The sequence below is a fragment of the Cherax quadricarinatus genome, unplaced genomic scaffold (assembly GCF_038502225.1).
Source record: "Cherax quadricarinatus isolate ZL_2023a unplaced genomic scaffold, ASM3850222v1 Contig51, whole genome shotgun sequence".
Taxonomy (NCBI): Eukaryota; Metazoa; Arthropoda; class Malacostraca; order Decapoda; family Parastacidae; genus Cherax; species Cherax quadricarinatus.
The window spans coordinates 219776-247173 of record NW_027195077.1 but is presented as its reverse complement, the minus strand read 5'-3'; the positions used below and the strand labels follow the sequence as shown (position 1 = coordinate 247173).

The 27398-nt window shown below is 55.5% G+C and overlaps 1 pseudogene; it reads right to left on the bottom strand.

The window, feature by feature from the left end:
- Positions 1 to 27398, bottom strand: part of LOC138851168 (organic cation transporter protein-like) — a 233101-nt pseudogene that overhangs the window by 122477 nt on the left and 83226 nt on the right.

Sequence of the window (27398 nt, the reverse complement as noted above, 5' to 3'; positions counted from 1 at the left end):
GCTGTGCCACGGTCACTCTGCCATGGTCACTGTGCCACGGTCACTGTGTCACGGTCACTGTGCCACGGTCACTCTGCCACGGTCACTGTGCCACGGTCACTGCCACGGTCACTGTGCCACGGTCACTGTGCCACGGTCACTTTGCCACGGTCACTCTGCCACGGTCACTCTGCCACGGTCACTGTGTCACGGTCACTGTGCCACGGTCACTGTGCCACGGTCACTGTGCCACGGTCACTGTGCCACGGTCACTGTGCCACGGTCACTGTGCCACGGTCACTGTGCCACGGTCACTGTGCCACGGTCACTGTGCCACGGTCACTGTGCCACGGTCACTGTGCCACGGTCACTGTGCCACGGTCACTGTGCCACGGTCACTGTGCCACGGTCACTGTGCCACGGTCACTGTGCCACTGTCACTGTGCCACCGTAACTTTGCCACTGTCACTGTGCCACAGTCACTGCGCCACGGTCACTGTGCCACTGTCAATGTGCCAAGGTCACTGTCCCCCTGTCACTGTTCCACGGTCACTGTATCACGGTCACTGTGCCACGGTCATTGTGCCACGGTCACTGCGCCACGGTCACTGTGCCACTGTCACTGTGCCACGGTCACTGTGCCACGGTCACTGTGCCACGGTCACTGTGCCACGGTCACTGTGCCACGGTCACTGTGCCACGGTCACTGTGCCACGGTCACTGTGCCACGGTCACTGTGCCACGGTCACTGTGCCACGGTCACTGTGCCACGGTCACTGTGCCACGGTCACTGTGCCACGGTCACTGTGCCACGGTCACTGTGCCACGGTCACTGTGCCACGGTCACTGTGCCACGGTCACTGTGCCACGGTCACTGTGCCACGGTCACTGTGCCACGGTCACTGTGCCACAGTCACTGTGCCACGGTCACTGTGCCACGGTCACTGTGCCACGGTCACTGTGCCACGGTCACTGTGCCACGTGCCACGGTCACTGTCACTGTGCCACGGTCACTGTGCCACGGTCACTGTGCCACGGTCACTGTGCCACGGTCACTGTGCCACGGTCACTGTGCCACGGTCACTGTGCCACGGTCACTGTGCCACGGTCACTGTGTCACGGTCACTGTGCCACGGTCACTGTGCCACGGTCACTGTGCCACGGTCACTGTGCCACGGTCACTGTGCCACGGTCACTGTGCCACGGTCACTGTGCCACGGTCACTGTGCCACGGTCACTGTGCCACGGTCACTGTGCCACGGTCACTGTGCCACGGTCACTGTGCCACGGTCACTGTGCCACGGTCACTGTGCCACGGTCACTGTGCCACGGTCACTGTGCCACGGTCACTGTGCCACGGTCACTGTGCCACGGTCACTGTGCCACGGTCACTGTGCCACGGTCACTGTGCCACGGTCACTGTGCCACGGTCACTGTGCCACGGTCACTGTGCCACGGTCACTGTGCCACGGTCACTGTGCCACGGTCACTGTGCCACGGTCACTGTGCCACTGTCACTGTGCCACAGTCACTGTGCCACGGTCACTGTGTCACTGTGTGCCACGTCACTGTCACTGTGCCACGGTCACTGTGCCACGGTCACTGTGCCACGGTCACTGTGCCACGGTCACTGTGCCACGGTCACTGTGCCACGGTCACTGAGCCACGGTCACTGTGCCACGGTCACTGTGCCACGGTCACTGTGCCACGGTCACTGTGCCACGGTCACTGTGCCACGGTCACTGTGCCACGGTCACTGTGCCACGGTCACTGTGCCACGGTCACTGTGCCACGGTCACTGTGCCACGGTCACTGTGCCACGGTCACTGTGCCACGGTCACTGTGCCACGGTCACTGTCCAACGGTCACTGTGCCACGGTCACTGTGCCAGGGTCACTGTGCCACGGTCACGGTCACTGTGCCACGGTCACTGTGCCACGGTCACTGTGCCACGGTCACTGTGCCACGGTCACTGTGCCACGGTCACTGTGCCACGGTCACTGTGCCACGGTCACTGTGCCACGGTCACTGTGCCACGGTCACTGTGCCACGGTCACTGTGCCACTGTCACTGTGCCACGGTCACTGTGCCACGGTCACTGTGCCACGGTCACTGTGCCACGGTCACTGTGCCACGGTCACTGTGCCACGGTCACTGTGCCACGGTCACGGTCACTGTGCCACGGTCACTGTGCCACGGTCACTGTGCCACGGTCACTGTGCCACGGTCACTGTGCCACGGTCACTGTGCCACGGTCACTGTGCCACGGTCACTGTGCCACGGTCACTCTGCAACGGTCACTCTGCCACGGTCACTCTGCCACGGTCACTGTGCCACGGTCACTGTGCCACGGTCACTGTGCCACGGTGCCACGGTCACTGTGCCACGGTCACTGTGCCACGGTCACTGTGCCACGGTCACTGTGCCACGGTCACTGTGCCACGGTCACTGTGCCACGGTCACTGTGCCACGGTCACTGTGCCACGGTCACTGTGCCACGGTCACTGTGCCACGGTCACTGTGCCACGGTCACTGTGCCACGGTCACTGTGCCACGGTCACTGTGCCACAGTCACTGTGCCACTGTCACTGTGCCACGGTCACTGTGCCACGGTCACTGTGCCACGGTCACTGTGCCACTGTCACTGTTGCACTGTCACTGTGCCACGGTCACTGCCACGGTCACTGTGCCACGGTCACTGTGCCACGGTCACTGTGCCACGGTCACTGTGCCACGGTCACTGTGCCACGGTCACTGTGCCACGGTCACTGTGCCACGGTCACTGTGCCACGGTCACTGTGCCACGGTCACTGTGCCACGGTCACTGTGCCACGGTCACTGTGCCACGGTCACTGTGCCACGGTCACTGTGCCACGGTCACTGTGCCACGGTCACTGTGCCACGGTCACTGTGCCACGGTCACTGTGCCACGGTCACTGTGCCACGGTCACTGTGCCACGGTCACTGTGCCACGGTCACTGTGCCACGGTCACTGTGCCACGGTCACTGTGTGCCACGGTCACTGTGCCACGGTCACTGTGCCACGGTCGCTGTGCCACGGTCACTGTGCCACGGACACTGTGCCAGGTCACTGTGCCACGGTGTGCCACGGTCACTGTGCCACGGTCACTGTGCCACGGTCACTGTGTCACTGTGCCAAGGTCACTGTGCCACGGTGACTGTGCCACGGTCACTGTGCCACGGTCACTGTGCCACGGTCACTGTGCCACGGTCACTGTGCCACGGTCACTGTGCCACGGTCACTGTGCCACGGTCACTGTGCCACGGTCACTGTGCCACGGTCACTGTGCCACGGTCACTGTGCCACGGTCACTGTGCCACGGTCACTGTGCCACGGTCACTGTGCCACGGTCACTGTGCCACGGTCACTGTGGCACGGTCACTGTGTTACGGTCACTGTGCCACGGTCACTGTGCCACGGTCACTGTGTCACGGTCACTGTGCCACGGTCACTGTGCCACGGTCACTGTGCCACAGTCACTGTGCCACGGTCACGGTCACTGTGCCACGGTCACTGTGCCACGGTCACTGTGCCACGGTCACTGTGCCACGGTCACTGTGCCACGGTCACTGTGCCACGGTCACTGTGCCACGGTCACTGTGCCACGGTCACTGTGCCACGGTCACTGTGCCACGGTCACTGTGCCACGGTCACTGTGCCACGGTCACTGTGCCACGGTCACTGTGCCACGGTCACTGTGCCACGGTCACTGTGCCACGGTCACTGTGCCACGGTCACTGTGCCACGGTCACTGTGCCACGGTCACTGTGCAACGGTCACTGTGCCACGGTCACTGTGCCACGGTCACTGTGCCACGGTCACTGTGCCACGGTCACTGTGCCACGGTCACTGTGCCACGGTCACTGTGCCACGGTCACTGTGCCACGGTCACTGTGCCACGGTCACTGTGCCACTGTCACTGTGCCACGGTCACTGTGCCACGGTCACTGTGCCACGGTCACTGTGCCACGGTCACTGTGCCACGGTCACTGTGCCACGGTCACTGTGCCACGGTCACTGTGCCACGGTCACTGTGCCACGGTCACTGTGCCACGGTCACTGTGCCACGGTCTCTGTGCCACGGTCACTGTGCCACGGTCACTGTGCCACGGTCACTGTGCCACGGTCACTGTGCCACGGTCACTGTGCCAGGGTCACTGTGCCAGGGTCACTGTGCCAGGGTCACTGTGCCACGGTCACTGTGCCACGGTCACTGTGCCACGGTCACTGTGCCACGGTCACTGTGCCACGGTCACTGTGCCACGGTCACTGTGCCACGGTCACTGTGCCACGGTCACTGTGCCACGGTCACTGTGCCACGGTCACTGTGCCACGGTCACTGTGCCACGGTCACTGTGCCACGGTCACTGTGCAATGGTCACTGTGCCACGGTCACTGTGCCACGGTCACTGTGCCACGGTCACTGTGCCACGGTCACTGTGCCACGGTCACTGTGCCACGGTCACTGTGCCACGGTCACTGTGCCACGGTCACTGTGCCACGGTCACTGTGCCACGGTCACTGTGCCACGGTCACTGTGCCACGGTCACTGTGCCACGGTCACTGTGCCACGGTCACTGTGCCACGGTCACTGTGGCACGGTCACTGTGTTACGGTCACTGTGCCACGGTCACTGTGCCACGGTGTGCTACGGTCACTTTGCCACGGTCACTGTGCCACGGTCACTCTGTGCCACGGTCACTGTGCCACGGTCACTGTGCCACGGTCACTGTGCCACGGTCACTGTGTCACGGTCACTGTGCTACGGTCACTGTGCCACGGTCACTGTGGCACGGTCACTGTGTATCGGTCACTGTGCCACGGTCACTGTGCCACGGTCACTGTGCCACGGTCACTGTGCCACGGTCACTGTGCCACGGTCACTGTGCCACGGTCACTGTGCCACGGTCACTGTGCCACGGTCACTGTGCCACGGTCACTGTGCCACGGTCACTGTGCCACGGTCACTGTGCCACGGTCACTGTGCCACGGTCACTGTGCCACGGTCACTGTGCCACGGTCACTGTGCCACGGTCACTGTGCCACGGTCACTGTGCCACGGTCACTGTGCCACGGTCACTGTGCCACGGTCACTGTGCCACGGTCACTGTGCCACGGTCACTGTGCCACGGTCACTGTGCCACGGTCACTGTGCCACGGTCACTGTGCCACGGTCACTGTGCCACGGTCACTGTGCCACGGTCACTGTGCCACGGTCACTGTGCCACGGTCACTGTGCCACGGTCACTGTGCCACGGTCACTTTGCCACGGTCACTGTGCCACGGTGCCACGGTGTGCCACGGTCACTGTGCCACGGTCACTGTGCCACGGTCACTGTGCCACGGTCACTGTGCCACGGTCACTGTGCCACGGTCACTGTGTCACGGTCACTGTGCCACGGTCACTGTGCCACGGTCACTGTGCCACGGTCACTATGCCACGGTCACTGTGCCACGTTCACTGTGCCACGGTCACTGTGCCAGGGTCACTGTGTTCTGGTCACTGTGCCACGGTCACTGTGCCACGGTCACTGTGCCGCGGTCACTGTGCCGCGGTCACTGTGCCACGGTCGCTGTGCCTCGGTCACTGTGCCATGGTCACTGTGCCACGGTCACTGTGTCACGGTCACTGTGCCACGGTCACTGTGCCACGGTCACTGTGCCACGGTCACTGTGCCACGGTCACTGTGCCACGGTCACTGTCACTGTGCCACGGTCACTGTGCCACGGTCACTGTGCCACGGTCACTGTGCCACGGTCACTGTGCCACTGCCACTGTGCCACGGTCACTGTGCCACGGTCACTGTGCCACGGTCACTGTGCCACGGTCACTGTGCAACGGTCACTGTGCCACGGTCACTGTGCCACGGTCACTGTGCCACGGTCACTGTGCCACGGTCACTGTGCCAGGGTCACTGTGTCACGGTCACTGTGCCACGGTCACTGTGCCACGGTCACTGTGCCACGGTCACTGTGTCACGGTCACTGTGCCACGGTCACTGTGCCACGGTCACTGTGCCACGGTCACTGTGCCACGGTCACTGTGCCACGGTCACTGTGCCACGGTCACTGTGCCACGGTCACTGTGCCACGGTCACTGTGCCACGGTCACTGTGCCACTGTCACTGTGCCACGGTCACTGTTCCACTGTCACTGTGCCACGGTCACTGTACCACGGTCACTGTGCCACGGTCACTGTGCCACGGTCACTGTGTCACTGTGCCACGGTCACTGTGCCACTGTCACTGTGCCACGGTCACTGTGCCACGGTCACTGTGCCACGGTCACTGTGCCACGGTCACTGTGCCACGGTCACTGTCACTGTGCCACTGTCACTGTGCCACTGTACCAAGGTCACTGTGCCACGGCCACTGTGCCACGGTCACTGTGCCACGGTCACTGTGCCACGGTCACTGTGCCACGGTCACTGTGCCACGGTCACTGTGCCACGGTCACTGTGCCACGGTCACTGTGCCACGGTCACTGTGCCACGGTCACTGTGCCACGGTCACTGTGCCACGGTCACTGTGCCACGGTCACTGTGCCACGGTCACTGTGCCACGGTCACTGTGCCACGGTCACTGTGCCACGGTCACTGTGCCACGGTCACTGTGCCACGGTCACTGGGCCACGGTCACTGTGCCAGGTCACTGTGCCACGGTCACCGTGTCATGGTCACTGTGCCACGGTCACTGTGCCACGGTCACTGTGCCACGGTCACTGTGCCACGGTCACTGTGCCACGGTCACTGTGCCACGGTCACTGTGCCACGGTCACTGTGCCACGGTCACTGTGCCACGGTCACTGTGCCACGGTCACTGTGCCACGGTCACTGTGCCACGGTCACTGTGCCACGGTCACTGTGCCACGGTCACTGTGCCACGGTCACTGTGCCACGGTCACTGTGCCACAGTCACTGTGCCACGGTCACTGTGCCACGGTCACTGTGCCACGGTCACTGTGCCACGGTCACTGTGCCACGGTCACTGTGCCACTGTCACTGTGCCACGGTCACTGTGCCACGGTCACTGTGCCACGGTCACTGTGCCACGGTCACTGTGCCACGGTCACCGTGTCATGGTCACTGTGCCATGGTCACTGTGCCACGGTCACTGTGCCACGGTCACTGTGCCACGGTCACTGTGCCACGGTCACTGTGCCACGGTCACTGTGCCACGGTCACTGTGCCACGGTCACTGTGCCACGGTCACTGTGCCACGGTCACTGTGCCACGGTCACTGTGCCACGGTCACTGTGCCACGGTCACTGTGCCACGGTCACTGTGCCACGGTCACTGTGCCACGGTCACTGTGCCACGGTCACTGTGCCACGGTCACTGTGCCACGGTCACTGTGCCACGGTCACTGTGCCACGGTCACTGTGCCACGGTCACTGTGCCACGGTCACTGTGCCACGGTCACTGTGCCACGGTCACTGTGCCACGGTCACTGTGCCACGGTCACTGTGCCACGGTCACTGTGCCACGGTCACTGTGCCACGGTCACTGTGCCACGGTCACTGTGCCACGGTCACTGTGCCACGGTCACTGTGCCACGGTCACTGTGCCACGGTCACTGTGCCACGGTCACTGTGTGACGGTCACTGTGCCACTCTCACTGTGTCACTGTGCCACGGTCACTGTGCCACGGTCACTGTGCCACGGTCACTGTGCCACGGTCACTGTGCCACGGTCACTGTGCCACGGTCACTGTGCCACGGTCACTGTGCCACGGTCACTGTGCCACGGTCACTGTTCCACGGTCACTGTGCCACGGTCACTGTGCCACGGTCACTGTGCCACGGTCACTGTGCCACGGTCACTGTGCCACGGTCACTGTGCCACGGTCACTGTCCCACGGTCACTGTGCCACGGTCACTGTGCCACGGTCACTGTGCCACGGTCACTGTGCCACGGTCACTGTGCCACGGTCACTGTGCCACGGTCACTGTGCCACGGTCACTGTGCCACGGTCACTGTGCCACGGTCACTGTGCCACGGTCACTCTGCCACGGTCACTGTGCCACGGTCACTGTGCCACGGTCACTGTGCCACGGTCACTGTGCCACGGTCACTGTGCCACGGTCACTGTGCCACGGTCACTGTGCCACGGTCACTGTGCCACGGTCACTGTGCCACGGTCACTGTGCCACGGTCACTGTGCCACGGTCACTGTGCCACGGTCACTGTGCCACGGTCACTGTGCCACGGTCACTGTGCCACGGTCACTGTGCCACGGTCACTGTGCCACGGTCACTGTGCCACTGTCACTGTGCCACGGTCGCTGTGCCACGGTCACTGTGCCACGGACACTGTGCCACGGTCACTGTGCCACTGTGCCACGGTCACTGTGCCAGGGTCACTGTGTCACAGTCACTGTGCCACAGTCACTGTGTGCACGGTCACTGTGCCACGGTCACTGTGTGTGCCACGGTCACTGCCACGGTCACTGTGCCACGGTCACTGTGCCACGGTCACTGTGCCACGGTCACTGTGCCACGGTCACTGTGCCACGGTCACTGTGCCACGGTCACTGTGCCACGGTCACTGTGCCACGGTCACAGTGTGCCACTGTGTCACTGTGCAACGGTCACTGTGCCACGGACACTGTGCCACGGTCACTGTGCCACGGTCACTGTGCCACGGTCACTGTGCCACGGTCACTGTGCCACGGTCACTGTGCCACGGTCACTGTGCCACGGTCACTGTGCCACGGTCACTGTGCCACGGTCACTGTGCCACGGTCACTGTGCCACGGTCACTGTGCCACGGTCACTGTGCCACGGTCACTGTGTGACGGTCACTGTGCCACGGTCACTGTGCCACGGTCACTGTGCCACGGTCACTGTGCCACGGTCACTGTGCCACGGTCACTGTGTCACGGTCACTGTGCCACGGTCATTGTGCCAGGGTCACTGTGCCACGGTCACTGTGCCACGGTCACTGTGCCACGGTGACTGTGCCACGGTCCCTGTGCCACGGTCACTGTGCACTGTCCCACGGTCACTGTGCCACCGTCACTGTGCCACGGTCACTGGGGCACGGTCACTGTGCCACGGTCACTGTGCCACGGTCACTGTGTGCCACGGTCACTGTGTCACTGTGCCACGGTCACTGTGCCACGGTCACTGTGCCACGGTCACTGTGCCACGGTGTGGCACGGTCACTGTGACACGGTCACTGTGCCACGGTCACTGTGCCACGTTCACTTTGCCACGGTCACTGAGCCAGGGTCACTGTCACTGTGCCATGGTCACTGTGCCACTGTCACTCTGCCACGGTCACTGTGCCACGGTCACTCAGACACGGTCGCTGTGCCACGGTGTGCCACGGTCACTGTGCCACGGTCGCTGTGCCACGGTCACTGTGCCACGGTCACTGTGCCACGGTCACTGTGCCACGGTCACTGTGCCACGGTCACTGTGCCACGGTCACTGTGCCACACGGTCACTGTGCCACGGTCACTGTGCCACGGTCACTGTGACACGGTCACTGTGCCACGGTCGCTGTGCTGCCACGGTCACTGTGCCACGGTCACTGTGCCACGGTCACTGTGCCACGGTCACTGTGCCACGGTCACTGTGCCACGGTCACTGTGCCACGGTCACTGTGCCACGGTCACTATGCCACGGTCACTGTGCCACGTTCACTGTGCCACGGTCACTGTGCCACGGTCACTGTGTTCTGGTCACTGTGCCACGGTCACTGTGCCACGGTCACTGTGCCACGGTCACTGTGCCACGGTCACTGTGCCACGGTCACTGTGCCACGGTCACTGTGCCACGGTCACTGTGCCACGGTCACTGTGCCACTGTCACTGTGCCACGGTCACTGTGCCACGGTCACTGTGCCACGGTCACACGGTCACTGTGCCACTCACTGTGTCACGGTCACTGTGTCACTGTGCCACGGTCACTGTGCCACGGTCACTGTGCCACGGTCACTGTGCCACGGTCACTGTGCCACGGTCACTGTGCCACGGTCACTGTGCCAGGGTCACTGTGCGCCACGGTCCACTGTGCCACGGTCACTGTGCCACTGGTCACTGTGCCACGTGCCACGGTCACTGTGCCACGGTCACTGTGCCACGGTCACTGTGCCACGGTCACTGTGCCACGGTCACTGTGCCACGGTCACTGTGCCACGGTCACTGTGCCACGGTCACTGTGCCACGGTCACTGTGCCACGGTCACTGTGCCACGGTCACTGTGCCACGGTCACTGTGCCACGGTCACTGTGCCCCGGTCACTGTGCCACGGTCACTGTGCCACGGTCACTGTGACACTGTGCCACGGTCACTCTGCCACGGTCACTGTGCCACGGTCACAGTGCCACGGTCACTGTGCCACGGTCACTGTGCCACGTGCCACGGTCACTGTGCCACGGTCACTGGTCACTGTGCCACGGTCACTGTGCCACGGTCACTGTGCCACGGTCACTGTGCCACGGTCACTGTGCCACGGTCACTGTGCCACGGTCACTGTGCCACGGTCACTGTGTGACGGTCACTGTGCCACGGTCACTGTGCCACGGTCACTGTGCCACGGTCACTGTGCCACGGTCACTGTGGTCACTGTGCCACGGTCACTGTGCCACGGTCACTGTGCCACGGTCACTGTGCCACGGTCACTGTGCCACGGTCACTGTGCCACGGTCACTGTGCCACGGTCACTGTGCCACGGTCACTGTGCCATGGTCACTGTGCCACGGTCACTGTGCCACGGTCACTGTGCCACGGTCACTGTGCCACGGTCACTGTGCCACGGTCACTGTGTTACGGTCACTGTGCCACGGTCACTGTGCCAGGGTCACTGTGCCACGGTCACTGTGCCACGGTCACTGTGCCACGGTCACTGTGCCACGGTCACTGTGTGACGGTCACTGTGCCACGGTCACTGTGCCACGGTCACTGTGCCACGGTCACTGTGCCACGGTCACTGTGCCACGGTCACTGTGCCACGGTCACTGTGCCACGGTCACTGTGCCACGGTCACTGTGCCACGGTCACTGTGCCACGGTCACTGTGCCACGGTCACTGTGCCACGGTCACTGTGCCACGGTCACTGTGCCACGGTGCCACGGTCACTGTGCACACTGTGCCACGGTCACTGTGCCACGGTCACTGTGCCACGGTCACTGTGCCACGGTCATTGTGCCACAGTCACTGGTCACTGTGCCACGGTCACTGTGCCACGGTCACTGTGCCACGGTCACTGTGCCACGGTCACTGTGCCACTGTCACTGTGCCACGGTCACTGTGCCACGGTCACTGTGCCACGGTCACTGTGCCACGGTCACTGTGCCACGGTCACTGTGCCACGGTCACTGTGCCACGGTCACTGTGCCACGGTCACTGTGCCACGGACACTCTGCCACAGTCACTGTGCCACGGTCACTGTGCCACGTTCACTGTGCCACGGTCACTGTGCCACGGTCACTGTGCCGCGGTCACTGTGCCACGGTCACTGTGCGCCACGGTCACTGTGCCACGGTCACTGTGCCACGGTCACTGTGCCACGGTCACTGTGCCACGGTCACTGTGCCACGGTCACTGTGCCACGGTCACTGTGCCACAGTCACTGTGCCACTGTCACTGTGCCACGGTCACTCTGCCACGGTCACTCTGCCACGGTCACTGTGCCACGGTCACTGTGCCACGGTCACTGTGCCAGGGTCACTGTGCCACGGTCACTGTGCCACGGTCACTGTGCCACGGTCACTGTGCCACGGTCACTGTGCCACGGTCACTGTGCCACGGTCACTGTGCCACGGTCACTGTGCCACGGTCACTGTGCCACGGTCACTGTGCCACGGTCACTGTGCCACGGTCACTGTGCCACGGTCACTGTGCCACGGTCACTGTGCCACGGTCACTGTGCCACGGTCACTGTGCCACGGTCACTGTGCCACGGTCACTGTGCCACGGTCACTGTGCCACGGTCACTGTGCCACGGTCACTGTGCCACGGTCACTGTGCCACGGTCACTGTGCCACGGTCACTGTGCCACGGTCACTGTGCCACGGTCACTGTGCCACGGTCACTGTGCCACGGTCACTGTGCCACGGTCACTGTGCCACGGTCACTGTGCCACGGTCACTGTGCCACGGTCACTGTGCCACGGTCACTGTGCCACGGTCACTGTGCCACGGTCACTGTGCCACGGTCACTGTGCCACGGTCACTGTGCCACGGTCACTGTGCCACGGTCACTGTGCCAGTGTCACTGTGCCACGGTCACTGTGCCACGGTCACTGTGCCACGGTCACTGTGCCACGGTCACTGTGGCACGGTCACTGTGTTACGGTCACTGTGCCACGGTCACTGTGCCACGGTCACTGTGCCACGGTCACTGTGCCACGGTCACTGTGCCACGGTCACTGTGCCACGGTCACTGTGCCACGGTCACTGTGCCACGGTCACTGTGCCACGGTCACTGTGCCACGGTCACTGTGCCACGGTCACTGTGCCACGGTCACTGTGCCACGGTCACTGTGCCACGGTCACTGTGCCACGGTCACTGTGCCACGGTCACTGTGCCACGGTCACTGTGCCACGGTCACTGTGCCACGGTCACTGTGCCACGGTCACTGTGCCACGGTCACTGTGCCACGGTCACTGTGCCACGGTCACTGTGCCACAGTCACTGTGCCACGGTCACTGTGCCACGGTCACTGTGCCACGGTCACTGTGCCACGGTCACTGTGCCACGGTCACTGTGCCACGGTCACTGTGCCACGGTCACTGTGCCACTGTCACTGTGCCACGGTCACTGTGCCACGGTCACTGTCACTGTGCCACGGTCACTGTGCCACGGTCACTGTGCCACGGTCACTGTGCCACGGTCACTGTGCCACGGTCACTGTGCCACGGTCACTGTGCCACGGTCACTGTGCCACGGTCACTGTGCCACGGTCACTGTGCCACGGTCACTGTGCCACGGTCACTGTGCCACGGTCACTGTGCCACGGTCACTGTGCCACGGTCACTGTGCCACGGTCACTGTGCCACGGTCACTGTGCCACGGTCACTGTGCCACGGTCACTGTGCCACGGTCACTGTGCCACGGTCACTGTGCCACGGTCACTGTGCCACGGTCACTGTGCCACGGTCACTGTGCCACGGTCACTGTGCCACCATCACTGTGCCACGGTCACTGTGCCACGGTCACTGTGCCACGGTCACTGTGCCACGGTCACTGTGCCACGGTCACTGTGCCACGGTCACTGTGCCACGGTCACTGTCACGGTCACTGTGCCACGGTCACTGTGCCACGGTCACTGTGCCACGGTCCACGGTCACTGTGCCACGGTCACTGTGCCACTGTGCCACGGTCACTCTGCCACGGTCACTGTGCCACGGTCACTGTGTCACGGTCACTGTGCCACGGTCACTGTCACTGTGCCACGGTCACTGTGCCACGGTCACTGTGCCACGGTCACTGTGCCACGGTCACTGTGCCACGGTCACTGTGCCACGGTCACTGTGCCACGGTCACTGTGCCACGGTCACTGTGCCACGGTCACTGTGCCACGGTCACTGTGCCACGGTCACTGTGCCACGGTCACTGTGCCACGGTCACTGTGCCACGGTCACTGTGCCACGGTCACTGTGCCACGGTCACTGTGCCACGGTCACTGTGCCACGGTCACTGTGCCACGGTCACTGTGCCACGGTCACTGTGCCACGGTCACTGTGCCACGGTCACTGTGCCACTGTGACTGTGCCACTGTGCACTGTGTGCCACGGTCACTGTGCCACGGTCACTGTGCCACGGTCACTGTGCCACGGTCACTGTGCCACGGTCACTGTGCCACGGTCACTGTGCCACGGTCACTGTGCCACGGTCACTGTGCCACGGTCACTGTGCCACGGTCACTGTCACTGTGCCACGGTCACTGTGCCACGGTCACTGTGCCACGGTCACTGTGCCACGGTCACTGTGCCACTGTGCCACGGTCACTGTGCCACGGTCACTGTGCCACGGTCACTGTGCCACGGTCACTGTGCCACGGTCACTGTGCCACGGTCACTGTGCTACGGTCACTGTGCCACTGTCACTGTGCCACGGTAACTGTGCCAGGGTCACTGTGTCACTGTGTCACGGTCACTGTGTCACGGTCACTGTGCCACGGTCACTGTGCCACGGTCACTGTGCCACGGTCACTGTGCCACGGTCACTGTGCCACGGTCACTGTGAAACTGTCACTTTGCCACGGTCACTGTGCCACGGTCGCTGGGCCACGGTCACTGTGCCACTGTGCCACGGTCACTGTGCCACGGTCACTGTGCCACGGTCACTGTGCCACGGTCATTGTGCCACAGTCACTGTGCCACGGTCACTGTGCCACGGTCACTGTGCCACGGACACTGTGCCACGGTCACTGTGCCACGGTCACTGTGCCACGGTCACTGTGCCACGGTCACTGTGTCACTGTGCCACGGTCACTGTGCCACGGTCACTGTGCCACGGTCACTGTGCCACGGTCACTGTGCCACGGTCACTGTGCCACGGTCACTGTGCCACGGTCACTGTGCCACGGTCACTGTGCCACGGTCACTGTGCCACGGTCACTGTGCCACGGTCACTGTGCCACGGTCACTGTGCCACGGTCACTGTGCCACGGTCACTGTGCCACGGTCACTGTGCCACGGTCACTGTGCCACGGTCACTGTGCCACGGTCACTGTGCCACGGTCACTGTGCCACGGTCACTGTGCCACGGTCACTGTGCCACGGTCACTGTGCCACGGTCACTGTGCCACGGTCACTGTGCCACGGCCACTGTGCCACGGTCACTCTGTGCCACGGTCACTGTGCCACGGTCACTGTGCCACGGTAACTGTGCCACGGTCACTGTGCCACGGCAGTACCGTAATTATTACTAAGTTTTCATTGTATATTTTAACAGTTTTTTCAAATAAATACCAACTCAACAATGGACACTTACTTATTAAAAGTAATATTGCAGTTAATTGGATATTCAGGACAATAAGATGTTAATATTTACTCGGGAACCATAAATTAGACACAAATATTTCCAGTCCTCTGAGTTCCATTTATAACTTTTTATACTTACCAGCAAAAAAAAATGTTGAATGTTCTCATCCTCATAATAGGAGATCTCAAGAGGTCAATAATAGTCTTCTTGATGTTTACTTCTTGTCTTCTTTCATTCACAAGTTCAATGTTTGTGTTGGGCACCGACAAAGTTCCGTCAACATGACGATGCTGTCAATATGAATTACAAATTTCAATAGATTATTTATCTTAAGAGTTGATTCATATGCTATGTAAATAATGTACCTAGAGAATAAAAAGGCACAATACCATGACTGGAACAATATACAGATAACCCTCACTTAGGAGACCAAAATGAATGACAACATTTCTGTCTGACTTGGATCATTAACTATTCAGTCTCATAAGTGCTAGTTATGTGTTTATTGTTACTTCATGAAATTTTCAGTGCTAGTTGACAAAAAATTCTTAATTTTTCGTGACAAGAAAAAATCTCCGAGGCAAGTTACCTCGAGGTTGTGAGCGTCCGGCAGATGTCTCAGTACCTCGACATTATTGACTCTCGCAACTCTCTCTATAATCTTCTTGGCTTCATTATAACGACCCTGAGTAACTAACCATCGTACACTCTCTGGCATTAACCTTCAAGAAAACAAAATATTTGTTTAAAACAAGTATTGATACGGTAGGGCTACTTGCGTACTGCACACGAATACTGCGCTTCTAAGCAAGAATGTCAGTCGCTATATTTTTTACTTGTGAAGTCGGTTTCCCACTGTGGCCTGAATATGGGGTTGCAAGAGACTTTGAAGAGCTAGAAGGAGAGGCTGTTGTGCAAGTAATTGTGTGTCTGGTCAATACCATGGGTCTGGACGTGAATGAGGACGATATTAAAGAGTTGGTGGAGGAGCAGAGGAAAGAGCTGTCCACTCTGGAAGTACTCGAGCTTGATAATGAAAAGGCAAAGACACTGAAAAGGAGCTTAGCCTCTTAGGAGTCAGGAGAGGACGAGGACAACGAGGAATGCCACATCAATCTAGCCAAAGATCTCAAGGATGTGTCCTGGTGCTGGAACAAACTACCTTAACTTTTGATGGATTATCACCCTGATGTTGGTGCTGTGGAAATGGGCTTTAGAAATTTTAATGACACAGTGATGGCCAACTTTTGGAACTGTCAGGAAGCCAGTTTGAAGCAGTCAACCCTTGATTTCTTCTTTAGAAAAATTAAAAAAGATTCTACTGAACTGTCTGTAGGAGAGTCACCAAATGAACCAGGAAGGATGACTCGAATCTTTCCACCTCTTATTAGTAATTCTCTCACTTTCTGTCTCATGCCCTACATTATGAACAACACTAAGTTAGGATGAAGTACAGTATTTTTTATTATTGTCTTTACTAATTTACTATTTTGTATTACAATTGTTAAATATATTCTTTGTTTCAGGAGTTTAAATGCACGCTTTTGCACTTTTTACAATTTTGTACATTTTTCATTGTTTAAGTGGTTGTATATGGAGGTCTGAAACGAATTACTCCTATAACGAATGTATGCAATAATGAATAAGGTTCTAGAACCACTCTGAAGGACGGGTGTTATTGTTGCAGTTTTATAACTGTAAGCGCACCTCAGGCAAGACAGTGATTGAGTGAATGATGGTGAAAGTTTTTCTTTCTTGGACCACCCTACCATGGTGGGAGACTAGCGATGAGTTAATAAAAAATAATACAGTGGAACTCCGAGTTTCGTCCGCCCTGAGTATCGCACGCTTCGAGTTTAGAACAGTTTTTTTCGGCTAAATTTTGTCCCAAGTTTCGCAATGTGCCCCGTGTTTCATCCCACATACCAGACTTGTCTGCCTGCCCGCGCCTGCCCCGTGTTTCATCCCACATACCAGACTTGTCTGCATACCCACGCCTGCCCCGTGTTTCATCCCACATACCAGACTTGTCTGCCTGCCCGTGCCTGCCCCGTGTTTCATCCCACATACCAGACTTGTCTGCCTGCCCGCGCCTGCCCCGTGTTTCATCCCACATACCAGACTTGTCTGCCTGCCCGCGCCTGCCCCGTGTTTCATCCCACATACCAGACTTGTCTGCCTGCCCGCGCCTGCCCCGTGTTTCATCCCGTGTACCAGACTTGTCTGCCTGCCTGCGCCTGTGCACCTCCCCACACAGCCATCATCAGTCTGGCCTTGTTTCTCCTCGAGTAAACAATACATTATATACTAGGCATTTAAAGTGCCCTAGAGTGATAAAATGCATATACAGTACACTCATTACTTGCCTTATAATATTTATAATCTTAATGTTGAGTGAGAGGTGAGTAAACAAGATCAGTACATGAGAGTGTAGAAGGTTTGGTGAGTTTTGTAAACAAACCAATTGTGAAAATTTGTGTGAACTGCCTCCAAGTGAGTCGCCTACCCTGGCAAACTCTGTTGACACCGAGTTCTGAGGTGGGTACCTCAGCCTTACAAGTGGCTTATAGGACAGATTTTCACAAATGATTGGTATTGCAAGAAACCTCGCCTGCATGCACGTATAAAGGACTAACTTACTTGGTGTTGCAGCATATATCCTGATCTTCACTTCACTAAGCTAGCCTTAGCCCCTTTGGACTCCCCCTCAGAAACCACGTGCAACCGGGAGCATTAATTCCTGCAATATTCAATCGTAATTAGTGTCCTGCCTGCACCTCAGAAATTCCTATATCCAAGAGGGTATGTATCCCCTAGTGTAACTATGCAGACTCAGACAATAGCTTCAGACGGCTCTGAGACACTGGTACTTACTGGGCATGCTCTCTCTGTTGCACACTGGGCCCACAGTTAAACTCAACCCACTATCTCCCAAGACACTGGCCAGAATCTAATAGGAAAAAGGTGGAGGTTTTGTCTTACTGTATGGGCTGATGGAGGAGGTCATCTATGGTACATCGAGGTGCCTCTACCAGATTTCCCCAGGTCTCAAATGTGAAGACACGTGGGGCACCATCTGTTGTTCACGGCACGTCTTGTCTTGATGGTGTCTGTCGTAAGATGAGCGAGCTGGTCTCCCTTCCAGACCCTCGTCTCTTCGTTCAAACTAGGGCTGCCAGTTCTCCCTAGCTAACTTATCCTAGTGTTTGCCTACATTATCGGCCTATTACTACCTATGTTAAGGTCTTAGGTCTACTTTATCATTATCTACAGATGCCTTAGTAAACCTAATATTAGTGTACTACCAGTAAAACTACCTACTCCTTCCCTGAAGAGTAAATCTATAAATTAAATAAGCTTACCAACAACCGCCAACCAGAGAATGCCTTGTTTGGGAGGGTTTAAGGGCCGCCTGGCTCAGCCGACCCGACGGCCATGCTGGATCTGAGCTGTGGAACTATTTGGACCAAATAAATTTCCACATCCTCCCGCCGGCGAAGGTAGGGGCTAAGTCTAGATCAAGTCTGCCTCCCGCAGGCCCCCCCAGTGGGCCCTGGACTTGACCGCCGTTCGACGGGTCGTCCGGCCGCTCAGCTCGCTCAACCTCTGGTCTAATTTCTCATGTCCCGGTTCCACCGTGTGGACCTCGAGAGGTAAAAGCCTGTTGATGGGTCTTATAGTCTCGACACTGTTCATTCTCACTTTCACCATTCTCAACCACCCAGCCTTGTCTGGGTGGGTTGACACTACCAGGCCAAGAGGCCAGTATACCCTGGGCGCCTCGGATTCTACTAGCACCAGGTCCCCTTCACTTAGCATCATCTTATTTGCCTCGGGGTCAGCACCATAGAAATGTTCCCGCAAGGTTGTCAAGTAATCCCTGCGCCACACCTGGTTCCATTTGTCCAGGATGTTCACCAGTCTGTTGTGACTCCTGTGCAGTTCTTCATTGATGGGGGGACCATCTGGCCCATAATAATCCAGCTCCTTGGAAGACTGACTCAAAATTGTGGGGAAGGGCTCAATCCTTCTTCCAAACAGCATGTGATTGGGGGTGAGAGCTTCTTGCTCGTCAATCCCATTTTGTACGTAGGTCAGAGGCCTGTTATTAACTCTTGCCTCTTTCTCAACTAACACTGTCCTCAGTTCATCAAAGCTCACCCTCCTGCCGTGCAAGACCTTCCGAATGCACCTTTTGACTGTGCCCACCATGCGTTCATAGAATCCCCCTTGCCAGGGCGCCCTGGGAGCTATGAACCTCCACTCGCACTCTATTCTCTTCAGGTGTTCTCGTACTTCTCCGTTGTCCCTAAGATTCCTGAAAACTTTATCGGCCGCCCTAAAGCTTGTGCCATTGTCCGAGATAATCAATCGCGGGCACGAGAATCTGGCAGTAAACCTCCTGAACAACTTCACAAAAGTCTCTGTTGTCATATCTTCTGCCAACTCCAAATGCACCGCTCGAGTAGTGGCACAAGTAAAAAGGCAGACATATACTTTCTGAGGCCCCACCCTATCATCTCCTGGGTTCTTCAATGTGATAGCCCCAGTATAGTCTATTCCTACAGTCTCAAAGGGCCTGTCACTATGTACCCGCTCCTGAGGCAGCGGTGGTGGACCTGGGTATGGTAGGGTCCTCCCGTCGTACCGCCGGCAGACCATGCAATTCTTTAGCACCCTTTTGACGGCAGCTCGACCCTTCAATACCCAGTAATTGTGACGTAGGCAGGTGAGGGTATCTCCAAACCCCCCATGTAAGGTCCTCTGATGGACATCTTGTATCAATAGCTCTGTCGCCCATCCCTCCTTTCCCAGCAGCACGGGATGTTTGGCCCCATAGCTGAGCTCAGAGTTTTGTATTCTTCCCCTGCATCTTATTAGCCCCACATGATCTAGGAACAATCCCAATGAGTGAACCAATTTGCTGTTCCCTGAGTCGTCATCGTTGGACACGCGTCCTGACGCCATAACCTGCTGCCGGGTCACAAGTACTTCCAGCACTCCTGGAAACCTCTCCCTTTGGTACTGCCTTATCCAATATTCTCTGGGACCCACGAGAGACAACTGTCGACCTTGGCTTACCTTGTCATGCAGCTTCCTCACAAATCGAAATACCATTTCCGTGACTCCTATAAGTTTTCTCCACGAGGAGTAGCACCTGGGGTCAAATAATTCAGTGTCGTGTTCCCCCGCAAAGTGTACTATGCTGCTGGTTGTCTCCACGAATTTCTGCTCCAGCCAGCAATCCCTTGCCGGTAACCAGTCTGGGCCTTTGAACCAAATCTCGCTTTTACTCAGCTTTCTGTGTGTCACCCCTCGGCTTATCAGGTCGGCTGGGTTTTGATCTGTAGGCACATACAGAATTGTTGACGTTGACTGTAGTTCCCGTATCTCCTTTACCCGATTCCTGACATAGGGGAGCTTAGACCTGTCATTCTGGACCCACTGTAAGGCCACCTCCGAGTCTGTCCATACATAGGTGTGTGTCACCCTCAGATTACTCAACACCTCCTCTACATACTTACCCAGTCTTGCTCCCAGCAACATCGCCGTGAGCTCTAGCTTTGGGATCGAGCAATCCTTCAGGGGTGTCACCCGCGCACGACTGGTGACCAGATTGACTTTGGTCCCCGGCCACCAAATACGCTACTGTCCCATAGGCCCTGGAGGAGGCATCACAGAAGACGTGCAAGTCATAATCCCGCCCGGTGCACCCGATGGACCTGGGGAATGTGAACTCGTGCAATTCCGCTAGGTCTTTGCTAACCAGATCCCACTCCTGGCAGACTGTTTCTGGCAGTGGGTCGTCCCAACCTAGGTTCAGCTCCCAGGTCTGTTGCACTAGCATCCTCCCTCGAATGGTGATGGGTGTCAACAAACCCAAAGGATCGAAGGCAGTCTGCACTTTGCTCAGCAAAGACCTCCTGGTCAGCTTCCCTTCCCCATCAGGCTTCCTCTTTAGCTTAAGTCTGTCTTCCTTGATTTCCCACTCCAGTCCCAACACCGATGTTACCTCAGGCACTGAGTAGCCAGCATAGTCACGTTCCACCGTGCCCCGCAACGTTGGATTGTTTGTCACCCATTCTCTCAATGGCATGTTAGCTGAGAGCATCTCCTGATTAGACTCTCGGTAAATGTCCATCAACAGCCTTTCATCTGAGGTGGTACCTTGCATGTTGTCTACATAAAATAGGGTCTTCAGTAATTCTTTAAGTGGGCTGTTACAGTTCACAAGGTGGTAGTCTATGGTAGCCTGTAATAGGAATGGTGAACTAGTGGCACCAAACAACACTGCCCTGAATCTATAGGTATCATACCCTTGCTTGGGCACCTCCCTGTTAGCCAACCACAAGAACCTTGTGTAGTCCCTGTCCTGTGGCTGCAACCCAATACGTAGGAAGGCTTTGCTAATGTCTGCCGCATAGGCGTACTGTTCTGTCCTGAATCTCAACAACACATCTGCTAATTTCTGCGTCAGGGAGGGCCCTGTGAGCAGACAGTCGTTCAATGATGGCTCTCGGGGACTCGCCTGCGAGCTGCAGTTGAAGACTACTCTGATGGGAGTGGTTACCGACTCCTTGGTGACTGCCATGTGTGGAAGATAATGTGTGTTTTCCCCAGGGCTGGCATTCGGCACTTTCTCAATGAACCCAAGGGCCAGCTGTTCCTTAATAATATCATCATATTTCCCCACCAGACCCTTCTTGGTCAGGCTGTTCACCAATGAATTCAACTGACCACGTGCCCTCTTGAAATTAGTGGGCAGCGTTGGGTGGCCCGGTTTCCATGGGAGTCGCACCCAATACTGTCCGTCCCTGAACTGCACATGGTTCAAGTAATCTCGATACGTCTCTTAGTGTTCGGGGGGCGGCTGGTCACCTTTAATCCCTACTACATCCAGGTCCCATAGTTTATGGACCGGCTCACTGTCGGATATGCCAACTTGCGCCTCTGACAGACCTTCGTGCACACCAATCCGCATCACCAGTACAGCCTCAGTCGCTGTAATACCAGAGCCCTCCTTTCCCGGGGTCGCAGGGAAGTGAGCTGGTACTCTGCCTCCTACGATGTACCCCGCTGGAGTCCTGTACAGGCCCACACCCTCCTTGATAACCCTTCTCGTAGACACGAACTCGTCTATGTAATCCCCTCCTACCAAGATGCCTACATTACTAACATTGTCTGTAGCAATGTCTGGTTCCGCTAGCTTCACACCCAACTGCCTCAAACGTTTGACTGCTGCAGCCAGTCCCCTAGTGGTAATGATATTGGGCAGCCTCTTCACCATCAAGGCTGAAATTTCCCGTCGATGCCCGGCTAACCTGACCGTCACATTGACTACTGGATAAGACCTGCGTGGGACTTCCCCACCAAACCCTTCCACCTTCATGTCAACTTTACCAACTGTCTCCAGCTTCAACCTAGTTGCTAGACTCTCTGCTATGAAGGATCTCTGTGCCCCACTGTCGAAGAACAAACGGGTCGTTTCAGACTTCTTCCCGTTCGCGACCACCGCCATTATGGTGGGCAAGGCCACCGAGCCTTGAAACTGCTCCCCAGAACAAATTCTCGGTGCCGTACTCACCACACTCATCGCTACTTCCGACTTGTTCTTGCTCTCCGCCCTTTCTTGCGGTTTGCTCTCCTTAACTTGTGCTAATCCGGCATCATTAGGACACAGTGCATTGTGGTGCTTTCCCTTCCAGCAGCCCCGACACTCCCTGAGCTGGGTGTTACAGTCCCTGGCAAAATGTTCTCCACAACACTTGAAACAAAGTCTCAACTCCCTTAGTCGTTGAACCCTTTGGTTATAGGTGGTGAAGCTTGAACACCCTGAACTAGCGTGTTCTTCTTCACAAAACACGCACCGTCTCATACTGGTCCCTTGGCCCTGTGGGTGGAGGACTCGCCCTGAGCATAATACGTGCCTACCTTAGTAGGAGGTGGTTTAGGTCTATCTCTCGAATGTCTGGGGAAGTTGACCGACTTCTCCTTGGTAGGTAATTTCTCCACCTGACCTACGCTCAGGTGAGATATGAGATCCCCTAACCTTTCAATAATTTGTTTTATCGTGAACCTATTCGTCCGATATTTTAAGTGTAACTCATGCACTGTCGTGCTAGCCAGTTTCCTCTGAATCACCTGGCTAAGGACCCATTCTGAATCATTCTCATCATGCAAATCTCTGAAACTGTTTGCCAAGCTCATAATCTCAATACGGAACTTCTCTAGGCTTTGACGGTCATGTCGGCAAGCCTCTAGATCCAATAACCGATAAAGTATAGCTACCTTTATCTCCTCAGTGTTGCCAAACATGTCTTCTAATTGGTCTTTGGCATGTTGGTAATTAGTGTCAGTAATCTGGTAGTGCCGGACCAGGTCTAAGGCTTTACCCTTGAGCTGCGACCGCAAATACTGCAACTTGACGGCATCTGACAAATCGTTCCTGTCATCTATCTGGGCTCTAAACTGATCCCAGAAAGCAATGTACTCTGTTAAGGTTCCGTCGAACGTTGGTAAATTCAACTGGGGCAACTTTGGCAACATGTTGACAGGTGTGTGGTTGTTTGGGGTACCTGCGGTGTTCAACCCCACCCTTGGAATACTAGCCTTTAATGTACTTCACTTATCTTTGTACATATTCATTTCCTGATGACAATCTACATCATCCTTATTGAATTCGTCCATAGCCTCCTGAAGACTTCCCTGGGATTCATCATCCTCAATAGCCTGTTGCTCATATGCTGAGAATGCTTGTTCATAGGCTTCCCATTTTTCCCCCAAACTCTTCAAGCAGTCTTGCAAATCATCGCAGTCTACATTACTGCGTTGGCAAGTAGCCTTGCACCTGTTACGCATTCTGTTCAGATGCCTTTTGTATGCTGCTACTGATCGTTTTAATTTTGTTAACACTGAACCAGACTCTCCTGAACCCCCATCTGCCATTGTCGAAGTTTAATGAGGAGTGTGACACTAATTGTACTTTACCCAGTCCACCCCACAGCACGTCACGGTGTTAGGTAAGAATGAACGAGTCTTAAGGCTTCTCAACAAGCTTAACAATTCCCTTTGTTATATTGACTCTACTATGAATCAAAAATGTACACTGATAGCTCTCAAATCCCAATCAAAAACGTGTACCGATGTGAAAGCTTAATCTAGCACTTAACTGTACAATGCCAGCAAATAATTACAGGACTTAACCTAGTCTCAGGTATAATTCACAAATCCCACATTAACATGAATAAAAGACGATGAAAATCACACAATAAAAGGGTGCAGTATACAAATTAAAATCACTTGGTTAACACAAGTAAATTCAACAATTCAACTTGTGAAACAGTAAATAAATAATGTATGTAAACAGCTTGGCCTGTGCCCAGCTTACTCTGTCTAGCGTGGATGGTTGGATAAGGTAAATCCTAACCTAGCTAGTGTGCTATAACTTAATCCTGGCTTTATAACTCCCTGTAAATAATAACTAGGTTAAATCTGTCCTAGCTACTATAACATTTTGTAAATATTGCACAAGCCTAGCCTAACTGTGGCTACCTTGCAAATCCACTGTAAATAATTAACACACGTCTCCTACTCTGGATTACTTGTAATCACTGTAAATAATTAAATTCACAAGCTTCTCTAGCCTACCTGGCCTGCCTGTAAATTACTGCAAATAACAACTTCTGTGTATAGTCAGCTTGGCCTAGCCTCTGTGTAACTTTGACCTAGGTGTGCTAACTTAACCTAACTTTTTTAAACTGGTTCCTAACTGTGGCCTAGTTATGATAGCTTAACCTAGCTATTCCACATCACGGTTTTCGAAGGACCACTTTTGTGAAAATTTGTGTGGACTGCCTCCAAGTGAGTCGCCTACCCTGGCAAACTCTGTTGACACCGAGTTCTGAGGTGGGTACCTCAGCCTCACAAGTGGCTTATAGGACAGATTTTCACAAATGATTGGTATTGCAAGAAACCTCGCCTGCATGCACGTATAAAGGACTAACTTACTTGGTGTTGCAGCATATATCCTGATCTTCACTTCACTAAGCTAGCCTTAGCCCCTTTGGACTCCCCCTCAGAAACCACGTGCAACCGGGAGCATTAATTCCTGCAATATTCAGTCGTAATTAGTGTCCTGCCTGCACCTCAGAAATTCCTATATCCAAGAGGGTATGTATCCCCTAGTATAACTAGGCAGACTCAGACACTAGCTTCAGATGGCTCTGAGACACTGGTACTTACTGGGCATGCTCTCTCTGTTGCACACCGGGCCCACAGTTAAACTCAACCCACTATCTCCCAAGACACTGGCCAGAATCTACGAGGAAAAAGGTGGAGGTTTTGTCTTACTGTATGGGCTGATGGAGGAGGTCATCTACGGTACATCGAGGTGCCTCTGCCAGATTTACCCAGGTCTCAAATGTGAAGACACGTGGGGCGCCATCTGTTGTTCACGGCACGTCTTGTCTTGATGGTGTCTGTCGTAAGAAGCGCGAGCTGGTCTCCCTTCCAGATGCTCATCTCTTCGTTCAAACTAGGGCTGCCAGTTCTCCCTAGCTAACTTATCCTAGTGTTTGCCTACATTATTGGCCTATTACTACCTATGTTAAGGTCTTAGGTCTACTTTATCATTATCTACAGATGCCTTAGTAAACCTAATATTAGTGTACTACCAGTAAAACTATGTACTCCTTCCCTGAAGAGTAAATCTATAAATTAAATAAGCTTACCAACAACCGCCAACCAGAGAATGCTTTGTTTGGGAGGGTTTAAGGGCCGCCCGGCTCAGCCGACCCGACGGCCATGCTGGATCTGAGCTGTGGAACTATTTGGACCAAATAAATTTCCACACCAATTGTTGTTGTTGTTGTTATTAGCAGTCCAGACACGAATTGTTTTAATTCACTCCGTGAAGCCGAATGGAAAAAACATCTCGTATTTATGTTAGATAGATTTTCTTTGAATTTTTAACCCCGGAGGGTTAGCCACCCAGGATAACCCAAGAAAGTCATTGTGTGATTGAGGACTGTTTAACTTATTTCCATTGAGGTCCTTAATCTTGTTCCCCAGGATGCGACCCACACCAGTCGACTAACACCCAGGTACCTATTTGCTGCTAGGCTAACAGGACAATAGGTGTAAGGAAATGAGTCGAAATGTTTCCACCCGCCGGGAATCAAACCCGGGCCCTCCGTGTGTGAAGCAGGAGCTTTAGCCACCAGGCTATTATTATCATTATTATTATTATCATTATTATTATTATTATCATTATTAATATAGCATCTTCAAGATTATTAAGACACTCTTAATGTGTTTGTGGTCACCAGTACAGGTGCAAGTTGTGGAGTATAAAGTGGTTAAGTTCAGTGACAAAGTGTAGCATTATGAGTAATGTGGAAAATTTTTGATTTTCCGAAGCTGTGGCGCCTGGTAGGTGTTTGATGTGTCGATGTGAGTCAAAAATGTATTTTGCAATAGGGTAGAACCAAGAGTTCCCTTTGCGCATGCGCGGATGTGCGGGGGTTTGGGGGCGACTCAGGCCATGGGGGTGGCGGGAGTGTTTTGAATGGGTGAGGAGGCTGTGAAAACCGGGGATGAGGAAACGGGCGTTCACGGCGGCCTAAGGATTAATATAGGCCTCAATTCATAATAGGAAGTGTCGTGACTGTCCCTAGTGAAGAGTGAGGGAACGTGATTTGCGGGACCACCGTAATAAAATGGTAAAATTAGTGAATAATGATAGGACTGGTGCTGACTGGTGCGACGCCATGGTGTGTGTCCAGGGGAAATACCCGTGAGTTAATCCTTACTCATCGGCCTCAGATCTTAATGGAGTGACCTCTAATGTGTATAATGATTATGAGACGTTAAATCGTCTTGTGAATGGTAATGTAATCAGTGATAATAACATCAAGTTAAGAGAATGCGGGATGTGAAATAGATCGCCCTGCTCCGAGTGAACGCGTGATTATCGTATCGAGGATAGTGAAGTTTTATGGTATCACGACTTCTAAACCGGGACAAACCAACGGATACCTCGTCCTGCTGGAATGAGAACCGTGTCGGTGTAGCAGAACATCGAAATGAGATGGTGAATGGAGGAAATAAGGAGTATCAATCACCCACAGTTAAGTAACCCTTCTAGTTATAGCAGACTGATACTGGCCAGTTAGGTATGTTGTAATTGGATAGGTTATGAGTGATCCAGCTACATCAAGTGACCACCAGAGAATATCTGGTAAGTGGAGAGATTATGTACAAGTGTTTTTCCTTGATGGATATATCCATGTGTAACCTACCCCCCCCCCCCTTCATTCAGTTACACTAATATAATCTATACAGTCCACAATTAATTAGTAGCACCGTACTTGTGGGTGCTATCCAATCCATACTGGTCTCGGATAGATATGGATAAGATTGTGAGGTCGAAGGGACCACCTGCCATGACCAGGGGTGGTTAA